Below are 18,136 nucleotides of genomic sequence, written 5' to 3'. Positions count from 1 at the left end.
ATGGTTCCCCGTTCCTCCGGCTGTCTCGGACTTTCGCTCTTCACCGACATAGAACGAGAATTTTTTCACGCGTCTCGATAAGCTTCGTCCTCGAGCTAATCTGCTTATGGTAAAATAACCATGCCGCGCCGTCGAACATCTCTCGAACGATCCTTTCGAGAAACCGACGTTTGCCGCAAGGTTATTAAAGAGATTTACTAACGAATTACCGGCAACCTAGAATGACGCGACTTCGAAGAAAATATGTGATTAAGCTTGCTACGGTTCGTTTTTTCTTATTGAGGAAAAGGTGTACAGTGTTTTCTCGATATTTGTCAACAACACGGGTCTTGCCAGCGACGTATATCGTCCAGGAGATACTACCCTTTGATCCACGCGAAACGTCGTGCCCAACACGTATTATGTTTACACTCCTCGGCGTCCGGGGCCTCTCGAGCTTCGAGGCTCGAAAATGGATCCAAAAAGTATTTGAACAATAAATTTCCTATCCTCGAGAAATCGGCGATATTTGAATTGTGATCATTACGGTAAAAATTATCATTTTTACCGAAGATATTTTTGCATGATACAGCGCGACTGGGAAACTGAAGACATTTTTTCGGTCGAAAATATTTAACATGGATGCGTCCTTAAAAGAATAGCAAACATTTTTCTCGTTATTGAAACCATCGTAGATTTCAAGATTGAAGCTTCCCCCTGTACAACAAATGCTTACAGGGGGAAAATGCTTACAACAATGTCGATATACCATTTTTAACATATAAAATTTATTAATGAGCAACATAAATTTTTACTTAACTCGTATAGATTGCAATTGATGTATAAAAATGTTATTTTGCATAGAGATCCGCAGTCTACTAATGACACCCATACTCGCTGCATTTTCAAATTCGATTTTCTCGAAAACGAGGCGTCAAACGAAAAAACGTTATTCCTATTTTTCGACTTATTTTTTTACGTAGAAGCAGACCCTCCCCGGTTGTGCCATCCGTCCGGCCACACCCTGTATACAAAGAAAACATGAACAAACTAATGAACCTATTCGCGTCCGATCTTCTCGAGATGACGCCGGCAGTTGCCGCAAGGTTATTAAAGAGATTTATGTACGAATTACCAGCAACCTACAATGACGTGACTTTGGAAAAATATATAACTACGCTTACAAGCACGAGATGAACGTACGACGCGCGGCGTTGCGTCATTTTCCCATAAATGGTCAAGACGAGGTTAGGTACGCCAGCGTCGCATTACAGGTTGCCTCCGACGGGTGCCCCGGGGGGCTCTTATGTTCATGATTTTTCCACGTTAGAGCGAAATGAAATTAAAGTTTCTTTCCCTTGCTCGAAAGAAGGTTGAATGTTTTCTGGACATTATCGAGTAAATAGAATGTTGGTCAAACAAATCTGCATCGGTATTAATCTAAAAACAAGTACCTCGAGAGTAATGCTGCGAGCTGAAGAATACAATGGTTGACAAAAAGATTACACATCTTGTGTTTCTGTATATTTTTCTAGATTCATGAAAGAATGTTGACAAAGAAGACAATGATTTTAAACAGTGATCTATTCTAAATTTGTAAAACGGTAACACATTTTAATGGATTTCTGATACTTAGTCTTTTCTCTTTTTCTGTGACCAACATTTTTAATTCATATATTTTTATGAATATACGTCCCTGGTGAGCAACGCCTCTTAATAATAACGACCCCATAATTGTACATTGTTAATCTATACCTTTCATTATAAAGGTTTTGGGAACTTGGAAAATCACCTATATTATTACAGTTTCCTTTGCTGCTTGTGTGTAATAAAACACTTCCATCTCAATCCACATCTCCTACGATAAAACCTATCTTTATGATTTATGCTTGTCAATTATACCAATATGTCTTTTAACATTTCCTGTAATATCTCGAACTAGCCTAGAAATGTTGAAAAACAGTATTAAAAAATATGAATGTACTATCTTATTGTCAACAACGGGAGACATTTGTTTTTTCTGAGGGATGTTAACAAAATTGCTTATTATTTGCAATGCTTCTGCCAAGAAATTTCTAAACACACATTACAAAAATTACAATTGTAAGAAAGTAAACTGGTTTGGTATTATAATTTTTTCTTCGTGTGCATTTTTACATCTTGAATTTAAAAAATGTATGTACCACAATATTTAAATTTCTCTCGAAGTATGATAATTATACACGGATAGTTCTGCTCTGATTTTTCAAACTGCACATCCACTCTCTTAATTTTTCCAATCATCCATAGTCATCTGAATATCAGTCACCTCGAGGGAGCCGAGAAAAATAAAAATGACCTATCAATGCAGACAGAGATATCAACCCCGACGAAACGACGACTTATCAGAGTTTCTGTGCGCGCAGCTGCATCGTTCGTTTATTTTTTTACCCTCTCTCAATGCAATAAAGAGGTCTATATGTATATGTGCGAACGATACATAGCGCTTTCATGAAGCGTACATATTTAATTCATAACCGCTCGAGCTAGTTGCAACGGAACTTGGAGCGATTCAATTTGTAGGGCAGACATAATTGTATGGGTATTCGAGTGCAGTAGATTCTAGTATAACTCCATCAACAGAATTGTTTAAAAAGAGTGTACACGCTTATGTGGTAGTATATGTACAGGGTGTCCCAAAAGTGTATTTCAATGAAGGGGGAGGTTACTGAAAATGTTCTCCGCGACTTTGTTTAGCAGTTATTAACGAAAAACATGGGCCAATCAGCGTGCGTCCCACTCAGCGCAACGTTGGCATTTATCGAGCCGAAGCTGTCCGCTGTAGCCGCACTGTGATTGGTCCGTATTTCTCGTTAATAACTCCTTAAAAAAGCCGCGGAGAACGTTTTAGCAAAGGAAAAAGTTACTTTAAATGACCCCAGGAACCTCCTCTTTCAAGCAAGTACAACATTTTTGGGACACCCGGTATACGTGGACCTGTTATACATTTATTGTCTCGTAACGTATACCGGGTGGTTCACGAGAAACAGGGCACCTAAATACCTCCGTTAGGCTTAGAAAGAAAAGAAAATGTTAGAGAGAAAAGTTGTGCTGTTAAAGGAGGCAAATATGGTGATATAAAAAAATGTTCCAATAGCAGTCGTTTTCAAGGTTTTTTGAAGGTCATCGATGTTTTTTAAATAGCCCCATATATTTTTAACTTTACAGTGTTGTAGCTGATGTCAAGACGAGTTCAACGATGTAGCACACTATGACCTTTAACTGACCTTGAACTAGAAAATTTATGATAAAGCAATGATAACTTCAAAATGTGCAATCATTTTATTTGAATTAAATTAAACGTTCGAAATTATGACCTTGATCAGTAACACAAGTATCTAAACGTTTTACAAGGCAATCAATTGTACTTTCAATTGTTTCTGCTGGAATTGATTTACAAGATCTAATTATTATTTCTTGCATGTTCTCTGGTTTATACGGTTCGTCTCATCTGATGAAGCTTCAATTGCCAAACGAGGTGAGATTAGATGCATTAAGAAAGAAAAGATGCCAATGTTATTAATGTTAAAAATATTAAACTCCGTTTGGAATTTGCTGAAAAATATCGAAACTGGACAACTACTGACTGAGAACGGGTTATTTGGTCCGACGAGAGCAAAATTAACAGAATTTGATCAGATGGCATGTCTTGGTGCTGGATTCGTAAAAACAAAAGACTTAAACCACGACATGTGAAACAAACGTTAAAGCATGGGGGCGGATCTCTAATGTTCTGGGGGTGTCTAACAATATTTGCACCGAAGTAATGGCATCATGAATCAATACATGTACAAGGATATTTTACAAGATCATCTTATAGATGCTGTTGAAAATGTCTTTTGAAGAAAAAAATGTAATTTTCATGCATGACAGAGACCCTAAGCACACTGCTAAAAGTGTAAAAAATTGGCTCAGTACTAATAAATTTTCTGTTCTGGATTGGTCTGCACAGAGCCCCGACCTCAACCCCATGGAGAATCTATGGGGTTTACTAAAAAGACGGCTTCGGGATTCATGTGACTCCCAACCAACTTCAATCACAGATTTCTATGATAGAGTTCAAGTACAGTAGGAACAAATATCTCCGGATTATTGTAAAAAATTAGTAGAAAGTATGCCAAAGCGAATTAGCGCAGTTTTACAAGCAAAAGGGCTGTGGACGAAATATTAAAAATAAATAATATATTAAATAATGCCAAGTATTGAACGTGATGCAAAACCGAGGCAATCTATATTTCTTGTCATTGCTAAACATTAATTATTGAAAAAATTTCTTCAGTTACTTCTAACTATGATAAAAATAATTATAATGTTTATTTTTTGTTATTCTTCTATATTCCTAGCAATAAATAATAATTTACACAAAAGTTGTGGTTATTGGTTCAGTTATGCTCTTTACTGTATATATATATACAATCTTTTTAAAGTTTTCTGAGCACGTCATACAGAGATCTACTGTATTTAGATAATAGATGACGTAGGAGGAAAGTCAGGCGAATAACGCCAACGTACCGTGTGCACTAATTCGATGTTGCAAGTACCTAAGGTTTCATTTACTATGCAAAATCCAAAGTCATAAATATCTATTTCTGAATGTTTTACAACTACGAATCTTCATTTCATTGATGAATTATACATAATATTAAAATAATTAGATACTCCTTTATTACTCTGTGTTCGCTGTATTTTTTAAGTAGGTTCTATTTGCACAAAATGTTGTGTCTTGCTATTGTATATTCATTGTTTTTTTTTATATTAAAACACAATATTTATAAGTAGACCGAGTATTTTGTGCATTTATGATAACAATGAATAGGTAAAACTAACAATAGTAGAAAGATCAAAAGAAATTAAAGATATCGATGTATTACTTGCAAATTACTAAAATTATTAAAGGTAGCAAGAAATTTGTATTTGGTTCTAGGGCTCTGCAATTAATGCAGAAAATGTTTATTTTGCCTGAAGATTCGCAATCTAATAATAAAATTGATAAAACACAGAATGTAATTCTTTTTAGTATGACTTTTTTGTTTAAATAAGTAACAGATAGACTATTTTATGTTTTTATGGCAAAAAATGGATAAATAAAATATAAGGTAATGAAGACATGAGAAGAATATATAGAATATTGTAGCACCATGTATCATGTATTAAAGCTATTCAACGAAGAAATACATTTTTATTTAAACCCTGTTTTCTACGATCGATGCAGAAAAATATTCTATTCAGTCTAGTAGTAGAGATCAAGAAGAGTTGTGAGCGGTAAGAAATGAACATTTAATTATTTAAATATCCATTAACGTCGATATCCCGAATTCGATTGTGTGGTAGAATAATGTCAATAAATCTCTCGAGAAGACCCAAGATAATGCAGAAACGAAAATATCTTTTCTGGAGAAATGAGAAAGGGTTAATTGGTTTAATTACAGGAGATACGGCGGCGTTTCCTTTAGGGGAACGAGCGATAATTCGAATCTGTATGTTTACGCGTGGAGAAACAATTCGAACGGTGATTCTCCTATCGACTCCGGGTTCAGAAAACGGAAGAAGGTTAACCGGGGCTCAAGGATAAAAGCATCCTAGGCGAAAAGGACGCGTGCGCGCGCGATCTTCTTGTCTTCGCTGGTGTGCATCCTTTCTTTCTTCTCGCGAACCGGAAACCGCCACGAGCGACACACAACGCATTCGGAATGATCACTTGACACGTCAGTTCGACCTCGAGGCTGACGCGGTCGCCGCGCGGACGCTTTCAGAACTCGTGTATCTCTTGCGAGTCGAAAGTCAGCAACGAAAATGGTAAACAGAGATTTCCGTGTGTGCTCTGACGTGTTATTTTTACGTTCCTTCTTTTCTCTGCCGTCGGATTTTTAAGGGGTACTCTGTTTTTCATTTTCAAATATCGATTATTTTTACACTGTGCCTATACTAACTATACTTATTTTTAAAGCATAATGAATATTAAAAAAGATATTAAGTTTTTTTCATTAACATAAATTAACCCTTAGTACTCGAACGGCGACTGTAAGGCGCCACTAAAAATTGCTATATCATTATTCGCAATATTTTTTACATTATTAAATTTGTTCATATTCAATAAATTACTAAACATTTCAGTATTGTACGACTAAATTCCACCATTTTCGTATGTATAACATGAAAAAATATATATACGAGGGAAATATTCTAGGTAGGAAGACATGTTTCGTTTTGGAGTTAAAATAGCTTCGAGTGCAAAGGGTTAATATATATGATATATCTCTTTTTTAATATTTATTATGCTTTAAAAGTAAGCATAATTAATATAGGCACAGTGACTGGTACCCCCACAGTACAGTGTTCACTCTATATGTGTCCCAAATGTTTAGTCGATAAAAGTCCCAGAACTACCCCCACTGCGACGGGGAGGGGCCAAGAAGCTCGAGAGACGTCGGTCGTCTAGGAGTGAAAGATCGCGTGGATCAAAGAATAGTATCTACTGGCCGATATATGTCCCTGGCTAGACCCGTGTTCTAGACATATATCGAATAAACACTGTAATTGGGTTCCTTACTCTGTGTAGAATATATGGGCACAGGGGTTTGCTTGAATTCGTAAAATTAACGTGATTAATATGCGTTGGATTTGTACACGCGATACCACTTGTTTCAATACTGTTGCTACGATTTCTGAAGTCCTAGTAGACCAATTGGTTTTTTTGTGCAATCGTTTGTTTGCTATGGATACGTCTGAACAACCAACTTATGTCGTGTATAAGAGTAAACTAAAAAACTAAAACTTTTGTAGACAACTAATAAATTGTTTTTTCTGTTTGGCCAATGGATTCAAAAGGCTAAAAGTAAAATTGATCTAGACAAACTTGCATTAAAGTTTGTATTTTTAAGATTTTTATAGGCTATAAACGCGCAATGTTCCGCAACATGTCCATTGGCAACGATTGCCAGTAGCTGTAGTGTATGCACTTGCATTTCTTTCCGGATGTTTGCGAGCTCGAAGAATTCGATTGCTTTTCTGACATTCGTTTTGCTGCTTAAGTTTCTGGATATACTGTTGGTTTGCATTTATAATAGTTCCTATATGCATATAGGATTACTTTAGCAATGCAACTAAAATTATTCATTTAACCGTATTGAACACAGTAAAAGTTATTGAGTTTTTTGTTGAGTCTCTTGTGCGATATGAATAAAAGTTAAAAACTTGAAATTAGTATCAAAACAAAATAGAAATAAATAATTAATGAAATGTCAGTTTATTATCATTTATCTGACACCGTTTCTCATGTATAATTGAAACCGTACTGAAGCGAATAGCACGAACACTACCAACCGCTAATTTGTTTTTTCGACTGTTGCGACATCAAATGAAAGTGAATGAGGAGGAATGGGCGTCGACGCGTGTTAGTATACTTGTCGACAAAATAAAACGGTGGCTTGTACAACGCGTTTACACGACTCATTTTTCTCCGTACGAACTCTACGCAGCTGAGGAGGTTCACTCTTATTCGGAACAGAAATCAGTTAAATTGTTCTAATATTAGTACGTTATTTACGTTTAAATTTTCATGGGCTGATTTATGAAATGATAGATCGCAAAAGAAAACAAATCTTCAGTAATAATGATACAGCTTGATTAAACTATTTTTAATCAACAATTTTTGAACTTTTTCCACAAGATAGTACGCTACAACGAATTTATAGTATTTTGCAGCACACTGCTCAAATATATCTGTTGTTTCCTGCAAAACTCAATTTTAGTTCCTCATATCATATTTATTTTAACACTAGAACTACCGAGCCCTAACCGCAACTGATATACAGGATGATCAGTGATACAACCGAAAAGGAGTAGATTATGCATAAAAAAATAAATCGGAAATGTAGAATAACATTTTATGTTTTGTCTGCGGGAAAATTGACGTTGAATATCCGTCATTATGCGTGCTTAGCATTTGTAAGAACTAGGACCGGTGGAATTTTCAAACTCGATTTTCTCGGGAAATGCCTGGTATGAAAAAATTTGATTCTACATTTTCGACTAATTTTCTTTATGTAGAATCATCTCTTTTCAGTTACACCTCCAATTACCGATCACTCTGTATACAGTATTTATGTAGTCATGAAAATGGTTCGCAATTCGGGGTTAAAGAAAAAATGTAATACAGTCTTTTCTCGACATATGTCCCAAATATCTAGCCGATAAAAGTCCCAGAACTATCCCCACTGCCGCGGGGTATGCCCCGTGAGGAGCCGAGAAGCTCGAGAGACCTCGGTCGCCCAGGAGTGTAAGGTCGCGTGGATCAAAGAATAGTATCTCCTAGCCGATGTATGTCCCTAGGTAGACTCCTGTTGTGGACATACAGTAAGGAGCATAACTGAACCAATAACCACAACTTTTGTGTAAATCATTATTTATTGCTAGGAATATAGAAGAATAACAAAAAATAAATATAATTATTTTTATCATAGTTAGAAGTAACTGAAGAAATTTTTTTCAATAACTAATGTTTCCTCGTTTAGCGATCACGAATAAAATAGATCGACTCGGTTTTGCACCGGTCAGTAGAAGGAATGTGTACGTGGAATGTTCTAGTAGTATGTTTACATCTAGCACTTTGGTATGCATGTTTATAAAATATTCTACATCTTAACACTCAGTCCATCGCAGTCAGTCAAACAGAAAAGCACGCAAGTGAAGTAAGAATAAATATGAAATCAATTACTCCAAATTGTTTAAAAAAGGTAATTTCTCTTTTGAATAACGGTTTTTCAACGCGTAAGACGGCGAAAAATTGTAGTATTAGTCAATCGACAGTGCACAGAATAAGAAAAAATACTGTAAAGCTATATTATTAAATGTTGGAGGAAGACCAAAGAAATTATCACCGCAGGATGAACGAAGGATTGTACGGTTTGTCTCATCTGATGAAGCTTCAAGTGCCAATATGGCTACAAAATTATTAAAAGAAGTTACGAATATACAAATAAGTCAGTGGACAGAACCCCTCAAACGAGATGAGATTAGATGCATTAAGAAAGAAAAGAAGCCAATGTTATCGAAACAAAATATTAAACTTCGTTTGGAATTTGCTGAAAAATATCGAAACTGGACAACTACTGACTGGGAACGGGTTATTTGGTCCGACGAGAGCAAAATTAACAGAATTTGATCAGATGGCATGTCTTGGTGCTGGATTCGTAAAAATAAAAGACTTAAACCACGACATGTGAAACAAACGTTAAAGCATGGAGGCGGACCTCTAATGTTCTGGGGGTGTCTAACAGCATTTGGTCTTGGATCACTGCACCGAATTAATGGCATCATGAATCAATACATGTACAAGGATATTTTACAAGATCATCTTATAGATGCTGTTGAAAATATGCGTTTTGAAGAAAAAAATGTAATTTTCATGCATGACAGAGACCCTAAGCACACTGCTAAAAGTGTCAATAATTGGCTCAACACTAATAAATTTTCTGTTCTGCATTGGTCTGCACAGAGCCCCGACCTCAACTCCATGGAGAATCTATGGGGTTTACTAAAAAGACGGCTTCGGGATTCATGTGACTCCCAACCAACTTCAATCACAGATTTGTATGATAGAATTCAAGTATAGTGGGGAAAAATATCTCCGGGTTATTGTAAAAAATTAGTAGAATGTATGCCAAAGCGAATTAGTGCAGTTTTACAAGCGAAAGGGCTGTGGACGAAATATTAAAAATAAATAATATATTAAATAATGCCAAGTATTGAACGTGGTGCAAAACCGAGTTAATCCATTTGTTTTGTCATTGCTAAACGAGGAGACATTAATTATTGAAAAAAATTTCTTCAGTTACTTCTAACTATGATAAGAATAATTATAATGTTTATTTTTTGTTATTCTCCTATATGCCTAGCAATAAATAATAATTTACACAAAAGTTATGGTTATTGGTTCAGTTATGCTCCTTACTGTATATAAAAAAACACTGTATTCCTTTTCATTGCGTTAAACCGTTACACTCGCAGAACTGTTAAAACATTCGGTATCGCAAAATTTTCCCGCGGGTCGTTCTCCTTGTGGTCTTCTTGGCTGCTACGTCCGTTCTTCCGAGATAGAAATGTCTTGGTGATAATTCAAGCGCACAGAGAAAGGGAAAGAGAAAGAGAAAGGGAGCGAGCGAGGGAGGCTCTCGAGATAAGATCGGTAGAAAACTCGGGAGCTACTATCCGGTTTATCACCGGCTACCGTTGTCTCGTAACATTTATCAGGGGCTACGGTGAAATCGAGAGGGAGGGAAACAATGTATTCGATGCTCTTTCAACGCGGGCCTGTTCGCGGAACGTTTGCAGCGGAAAAAAACGGGTCTCCGTGGATTCCGGGTACTTCGAAGGATAAATCACAGAGTCTGTGCCACCATTGACACAGACGGCTCGCAAGTCATTACTGTCTTCGGAGATAAACACGACCGTCCGAGACACCCCTTCTGCACTTGATGCCCCGCACCCCGTGCCACCAGTTCGCAGCGCAGGAAGTTGATTATCGCGCCGCCATGCATCGAGCGCGCGGTCATCAAGAAAATCATGTTCAATAACGCGAGGAACGAACGCTGTCCGGCTCGGCTGTCTTTAAAGGGCGCTGAACGTCACTGACAATTGGACTGTTCGTTTCGAAAGTGGTGTGCCAGGTCCATTTTCCTTTGCTTTCGGATGTTCGTTACATTGAGTGGCACATATCTCTCGTTATACAGGATGTCCCAAAATTGTACTTCCTCGAAAGGGGTGATATTCCCAAGGTTATTTGAAGGTTGTTTTTCCTTTGCGAAAATGTTCTCTCCGCGGCTTCGCTAAGGAATTATTAACGATAAACGCGGACCAATCAGACATGGCACTCAGCCATAGGCGCGCTCTGATTGGTCCGTGTTTTTCGTTAATAACTCTTTAACGAAGCTGCGGTGAACATTTTTGCAAAGGAAAAAGTTACTTCAAATAAGTCCAGGAATTGACACCCTTTCAAGGAATTAAAAAAACATTTTTGGGACACCCTGTATTCACAAATGACATCGGTGACGAGTTGTTTCGATGGAGAAACATCTCCTGGACATTTATTGTGTTTACTCGATATATGTCCACAACACGAGCCTACCCAGGGACACATATCGGCTAGAAGATACTATTCTTTGATACAGTGCCGAAAAAAGGACAGCGAAGCTCGAGTGTAACATAATACGGGTCAGGTATATCGGTGTGCGACCAGGAGACCACTACTAATCGTTCATTACACAAGTAAATGTGATTTTCATTAGAAAAATGTCACGAATATTTTGATGAAAGTCCCATAAAAAAATAATGAAAAATAAAGAAGGTTTGTTAGTGGATTAATAGTGGTCTCCTGGTCTCACACCGACGTACACCATATACTGTGCAAGATTTCATTAGCAGCACGTGTAACTCATTGTTCGTAATGTCCAAGTAATTTCTCGTATTTGGCCTTTCAAAATAAACGGTCCAATTATTCGGAACAAACATTTCGCCACACTAGGGACACTTCGAACGGTAGAATTATATTAGTGCGTTTGTTTAACGGATTCTCCCTCATGCCTAACTAATCTACGATGGTCTGGGAATCGAGGCTCCGACGGCCATTTATCCGAAGCCTTTCAAAGCTTGGAAAAGCAAAAATATGGTGATGTTATTCTCATTCATACTTTGATGTTGTTTCGTTTATTTTATTGACTTTTTAATTGTTTATTGAACCCTTGATTCAGAAGAGTTCCTAAGGTGTTTGAAATGTAGCATACGTATACAAAGATCATAGGAATTGTTTTAAAAGATCTGGTAGTCTCGGTATACCTAAGCAAGCGGGTAAATAATGCAGAGAGTGCAATCGAGTTCGAAATGAACGTGAACTATGCAGGTAATCCTTGTACAGCGTCGTTCTTACGTGGGAAGAGATCCGAGTAAAATACTGCGAGTTATTTTCTTCCGAAGCCGTAGCAAATAATGTAGTTTTGAAAAAAATCTAATCTACGCAATATATTCGAGAGCTATTCGAAATTTTGTATTCTGTAGATACACATTCGACTTTATCTCATCATCTGAATTAACATTAAAAACTTAACACTAAACATTACTACTTACTTAACATTAAAAACCAGTGGCTGGTATAAGCATCGCCTTACAAAAATAACAAAATTGAAAAACTTTCAGATTCTCAGAATGAGGAACTATCACTGGAAAAAACAGTTAGAATTAGAAATTGCAAACAGTCTTCAAGAATTTAGTGTCAAGAGTTTAGCGGCAGAAGAAAATAAATTCCGGACTCTAACAAAGGAATTCCAAATTTTTTAGTCCACTGGAAAAAGGACACCCAATCTTCAGCAACTTTTGGATGTTCTGTATACGATAAAGCCAACATCCACACAAAATGTAAGAAATTTTTCTACGGCTACAGATTTTGTTACAAAAAAAAAAAAGAAGTAGATTGCCTGATTCATATCAAAACAAAAGCGTAATATTTCACTTTATAAAAGTTTGGTAAAAGTATCCCAATATTTTTTATTTTATTAAAAATTCTCGAGAATTATCGAGAAATATAATCTTATTTCTCATTTCTCGAGAAATGAAAAATGTTGAGAAATCAGGAACACTAGATACGGCAGAATGACTGCCATAAGATGAATAATGTAAATCGCATGCCTAGGGACAATTATCGACTAGAAGAAACTATTCTTTGATCCACTGCCGAACGTAGAAAAAGACAGCAAAGTTCTAGAGGCCTCTCACGGGGGAATACCCCGCGGTAGTGGGGATAGTTCTGGGACAATTATAGGCTAGATATTTGGGACATTTATCGAGTAGAGACTGTATACGCGATATACTTCAATAAAGAAATCTATTAAGTCAATTCCCATGAAAGTGTTTTTATAATTTCAGTAATCGTAACGTAAATAATTTGAAAGTCCGCGATGGTGGGTTTAATGTTAAGCAACACATTTGTACGCGTTGAAGTGCCTGCTTTTATTTGTTTATAGTTTAACAATACGCGCACGCAACAGTGTACTTTTATGGGCACCAGCAACCGAGACGGACCCACGAGCATAAAGGGTGAATAAACGAACATTCAGCAACGTGGCCTTCGATTCCTTTGAAAGCGACGGAGGATACTCGTTTCCCTCGATTCACTGAACAGTCAAATGATTTTTTTCTGTGTCACGTTGCAACATATGGGAACTTTCACAAACGAAAATGTTTGAAAACGTATCGATGGCCCGCCCACGCGGGCTACGCACGAGTGCGCGGATCGACTATAGCAAGCATGTACGACGAAGCACGTGGCAATTTCGATGAAAAAAGGTTTGCCGTTTTTTTTTCCTTTCCTTTTACTAACCCTTTGTGCTACAAAGTTTTCTCTATTTCGCTCCCGACAACACCCTACCACACTATAAGAGTTTTATTTAAAACGCACCTCAAAAGACTACTGATTACATTGAGAATATTTAAATGCATGTATAGCGTTCATTTAAGTAAAACAAAAATAAATAAATATTGTAAAACATAATGAATAATTAAACTGGCAGTTTAAAAATTGTCAGGAATTGAATGTAAAGAGTTACAAGTGCAAATTAAATGCAAAAGGTTCAGCATATTTGGTTAGAGATTTCATATAGAAATACGATTTTATTTATTCGAAGTATTCTGAATTGTAAAAGGATTTTTCACGACATTTTGGATCAACACCCCTTGGTCTTGTGTTTTCTGTATTAATCAAACTTACTTTTCCGACAATAATTTTGCTACGTGAAAAACGTTTCCACATTAAAAATTAAATGAAACTTTATTGGACAGTATTTAAATGTTATACTTTATAGCTAGATTGCGGATTTCTAAGCAAAATAAAAATGATGCAAATTAATTGCAAGACACGGGCTATACTATAAACATCTATTTCTTAATAGGTTTAGTGGTTTGGAAGTAATAAAACAGTATTTGTAAATGTCTTAAAATTTTCACAGTTCTGTATCTGATCTATTTATTTCGATCATAAACGCATAAAACCCGCGGTCTATTTATAATTGTTTTACGATTTTTATGCAAATACATAGAGCGACATTTTATTTCATTTTCTGTCTTTTGTGGAAAGTATCGAGCGCGGAATGAAATTTCGTCGAAGTAACGTGAAAACGGTATTTTTTTCGTCGAGAAAGTTAATATTCGCACTGATTGAGATACATTCGAAATTTTCACCATGTGTGTCCGGTTCGATAGCAGAGTATTTAATGCTTCAATGCAGCTCGATATTAAGGGATGAAATGGAAAAATATTGCATATCGAGTGGACCATTATTTACCCGTATACCAGAGATGTGTCTCTATGTCGCAAGATATTATAGCTTGGTCGATTTTGTTTTACAACCGACGGGATTGAGAAGGAACACAACTGTCCAATCTAATATGTCACGAATAATAGTTTCCCTTGGCTCTCCCCCCCGCCCTCTCTCGCTGTATTTTTATATTCGTATTATTTGTGTGTTGTAATTCGTATTTTTATTAAAAGACGCCTATCAGAACTATACTAACTTTACCTAGTAACTTTAAAAATCCAAATGACGGATTCCAAATTTTCTAACTTACGATTATTGAGACTGTAAGGTTTCGTTCATGCAAAATTATTCAATGAAATTATTACTTTGCGTATACAGTTCTTGGCTAAAAAATTATTTCATATTTTTAGTAGAATCTACATTACTATACAATATAATAACAATGTATAAACGTAAATAAAATTTTTAAATACCATTAAAGCATTTATAATTAACAAAAAGCTTGAAAAAAGATTGAAAATTATGAGTGTTCCCAATTTTTTAGTCAAGGACGATATATTACAGTAAAAATTGCGAAAATTCTGAGTAAATGCACTTTTGTTATTTTGATAAAGTAATGTAAAACAGTTGTTTTTAGTGCGTCGAAGATCGAACGTTAATGAAACATCTCTGCCGGAGTAATTAAAATGTTGATTCAAGTAAAAGTATAACACGATACCAGATTAATGATCTTCGACTCATTAAACTTCGATCCCTGTTTCCAATGTTTTAATTCGATAAGTTTGTGCTGCAGCAACGATGCCGATCGATCTTCGTTATCAACCAAGTATCGTATCATAGCTATGGAAGTGTATTCGATGAATCCCGAGCAATTTAGGTGGTCGTAGAATAAGATAAATGATCTCTTTATCAACGGAATACGAACGTGATTTCTTTTCAATAAATATATTGCAAAAGGTCGTGCAAAATCACAGTCTTATAAAAGAATCGAGACAAACAAAGTAAAATAAATTAAAATTCGATTTTCTTTGGTATTATTTTCAGATAAACAGATCTCTCAATTCTACAGTGAAACACAATGGTGGAAATAGTGTCTTGTGGAAATAGCCATCACACGAGTTTAAAGAATTTTTAATGAAAAAGAAAAAATTCTATACTGTAATTAAATGTATCCTCATTTAGGTCCACAAAAGGATTTTTCAAATATGAAAGGCGTATGTTGCATCGTATCAAAATTACAAAAAGAAGCTGCTGATGGTAACATACGTATGTTCTTCTCCCACTTTGAAAAGTAAAATACTAGTTTGACTTTATTATTATTAGACAGCGGATCTTTATGCAAAATAGAAATTTATATTACTGTATTACTGTTACAGGTTTACTGAAATTTTATGAAATATAACATGCTTCTTTCTTTTATACATCCATTGCTTAAAAATATTTGAATATTCGTATATATTTTTCGAATTGAGAGTGTAAGAAACTCCTTAATTAAAAAAACTTGCCGCAAAACCAACGATGTTTGAAGTACACAAACATTTTATTCATTCTAGAGCCGTAAAGTTTCGTAGGAATGAACGATCTTGGAAGTCGATCAAGAACTGTGTATACGTACTGTGCTGGATATTATGTAAATGATATCCGAATGGTAGCATGTCGAACATAAGAACGTTCATCAGCTACATACAGTGTTTAGTCGATATATGTCCAAAACACGGGCCTAACCAGGGACATATATCGGTCAGGAGATACTATTCTTTGATCCATTCTGAGCGTAGAAAAGGACAGCTCTAGAGGCCTCGGTTCAAGGCCTCTCACAGGGTATACCCCGTGGCAGTGGTGATATTTCTGGGACTTTTATCGGCTAGGCATTTGAAACATATATAGAGTAAACACTGTATTTACTTTATACCGACCTAATATTTTCATCGAATCGGTCACGCGAACTCACTCGTCCGATATCACGGTCGACTAATTCAATTCGATGCAACTAATTCAAGGGGGACACGCAATAAGAAACGTTCACCCACTCCTTCGCAATAAGAAACTTTCACCCACGCCAGAATGTATTAACCACTCACTCGCTTCTTGGGTGACAAATTCATATTTTAGATTCTTTAAAATTGTAGTTTTTCAACAGAAATTCCTGTCTTCATTTTGCTCTTCGTGATCTACATCCCCATACTCCTATCCCTTCTTGTAGTTTTCTTATTCTCATTATTTTATACAATATAGACATTTATGCAAAGTTCGTAGCTGCTTCAGAATAAAATTCCAATTTGTAAAATTTGCGGTATACAATGTTATTTCTTAAAGTTTCGTTTATTCAAATTCCTTTCCAGAAAATAAATTAATCGGTGGTGAAAATAAAAGTGAAAATGAATAAAATAATTGGCGGAATTAAAATCTCAAACGAGAATGGACGAATGGACTAACCAAAAATATTTTCTACTATTTTTGAGGAGCGTAGCGCTGAAAGACTATTTTTTTATTGACTTGTCAGAGTAACGAGACTAGATTTTGTGTAACTTTTATTACGATATACACCAGACGAGACAAATTTTTTCAGTAATTTGCGTCAAAAGTGTTTTTACTTGATCATAAAATAAAAATTCTGAAAACCGTAATTTCTTTTCTTACTGTGTTCCATCTTATTATGAATGGCACCAACTTACAGTTCAAAACTTCCGCAAAATTATGCTTCCGAACCTTGCAATGGCGAGAGCAAAAAGCAAATGACTGCGTAAGAAAACGTCAAGTACCTCTATGTTATCTTAGAGTGTAAACGCAAGGACATATCTTACAGCCTGATAAAATTAGGTGAATCGCGAAGTTCTGTTTCTTTCGAAAGAAACAATTGGTTTTCAATAATATATTCATTGTTACGCCGCGCGGTGTTGAATATGGATTTGCTTGCAATTTGCCTTGAGTATCACCATAACCGTCTATGATGACCGCCTGTCATAGTTTATGATCAACATTAACATATTCGCTATTACGATAAATCTCTATCAAATTTATGCCATTTGCAAGTTTGAAAAAACACTAAAGACAGTTGACATTGGTAGACGTGAATCATATTTCTACCTTATTCGTACCGTAAGGAATCTTCTAGTCGCCATACATTTTTCCTTTATAAATGATTGCCGCATAAATGAGTGAGTGTGAGATAATAGGGCAAGTATTGTAAATCGAGTTGCTTTTTTATGTCCACGAGGATGAAAAATAAACTATCAGTCAATATATTTTCTTCTTCTACTTCGTATACAACAATCTACGAGAATGGGAACTTGCATAAAGTTATATTTAAATTGAAAACTAACTAGTATAAAACGATACTTACGTAAAACGCATATATTGCATAAAATCCGACATTGCAACTACTGTTATCAAAATAAACGGAGTCAGCAAACGTTAAAATCCTGTCATGAAAATTGTTTAACGTTTCTTCTGTTCTTATTTTCTCAAATTAATTTGGGAAAATTAGTGTGTCTTTCAGCAGCGTCAAATCAACGAGAGTGTAAACCTAATAAGAATCGAATAACCTCCCCCTCCTTCACGATATCGGTTCGGAAAAGAGAAAATAAAATTCTGGAATCCGTTTTGATCGAGCTATGAAATCATTCGCATGTGTCTAAAACGATGACAACACACAAGTCGCACAGCGATTCCGAGCACAAGAAAAAAATGCCTTGAATTGACAGAAGGGGCGGATGAAAGCAATAAAGCACCCTTAACGCTTTGAACGCCGAACTAGAAACCCCAAAAATTCCATAAAATCAGAGTAAGTTATTTAATGAAATAAAAATTGAAAAA

General features: G+C 35.9%; 2 protein-coding genes across 7 annotated transcripts in view; one reads left to right on the top strand and one right to left on the bottom strand.

Moving 5' to 3' along the window:
• The window catches only part of LOC143355939 (transmembrane protein 47), a 40,703-nt gene extending 36,201 nt beyond the window's left edge, over nucleotides 1-4,502 (top strand). Inside the window, exon 6 of the mRNA XM_076791196.1 lies at nucleotides 4,484-4,502. The gene's annotated coding sequence lies outside the window, so the exon portion shown is untranslated. The remainder of the gene's footprint in view (nucleotides 1-4,483) is intronic.
• The window catches only part of LOC143355911 (rho guanine nucleotide exchange factor 10), a 162,360-nt gene that overhangs the window by 30,806 nt on the left and 113,418 nt on the right, over nucleotides 1-18,136 (bottom strand). The window lies entirely within an intron of this gene.

This window comes from Halictus rubicundus, chromosome 7 (genome assembly GCF_050948215.1).
Source record: "Halictus rubicundus isolate RS-2024b chromosome 7, iyHalRubi1_principal, whole genome shotgun sequence".
In the NCBI taxonomy this organism is placed as follows: Eukaryota; Metazoa; Arthropoda; class Insecta; order Hymenoptera; family Halictidae; genus Halictus; species Halictus rubicundus.
Note: the sequence above shows the minus strand (reverse complement) of the source record. Positions and strands in the feature narration are given on the sequence as shown.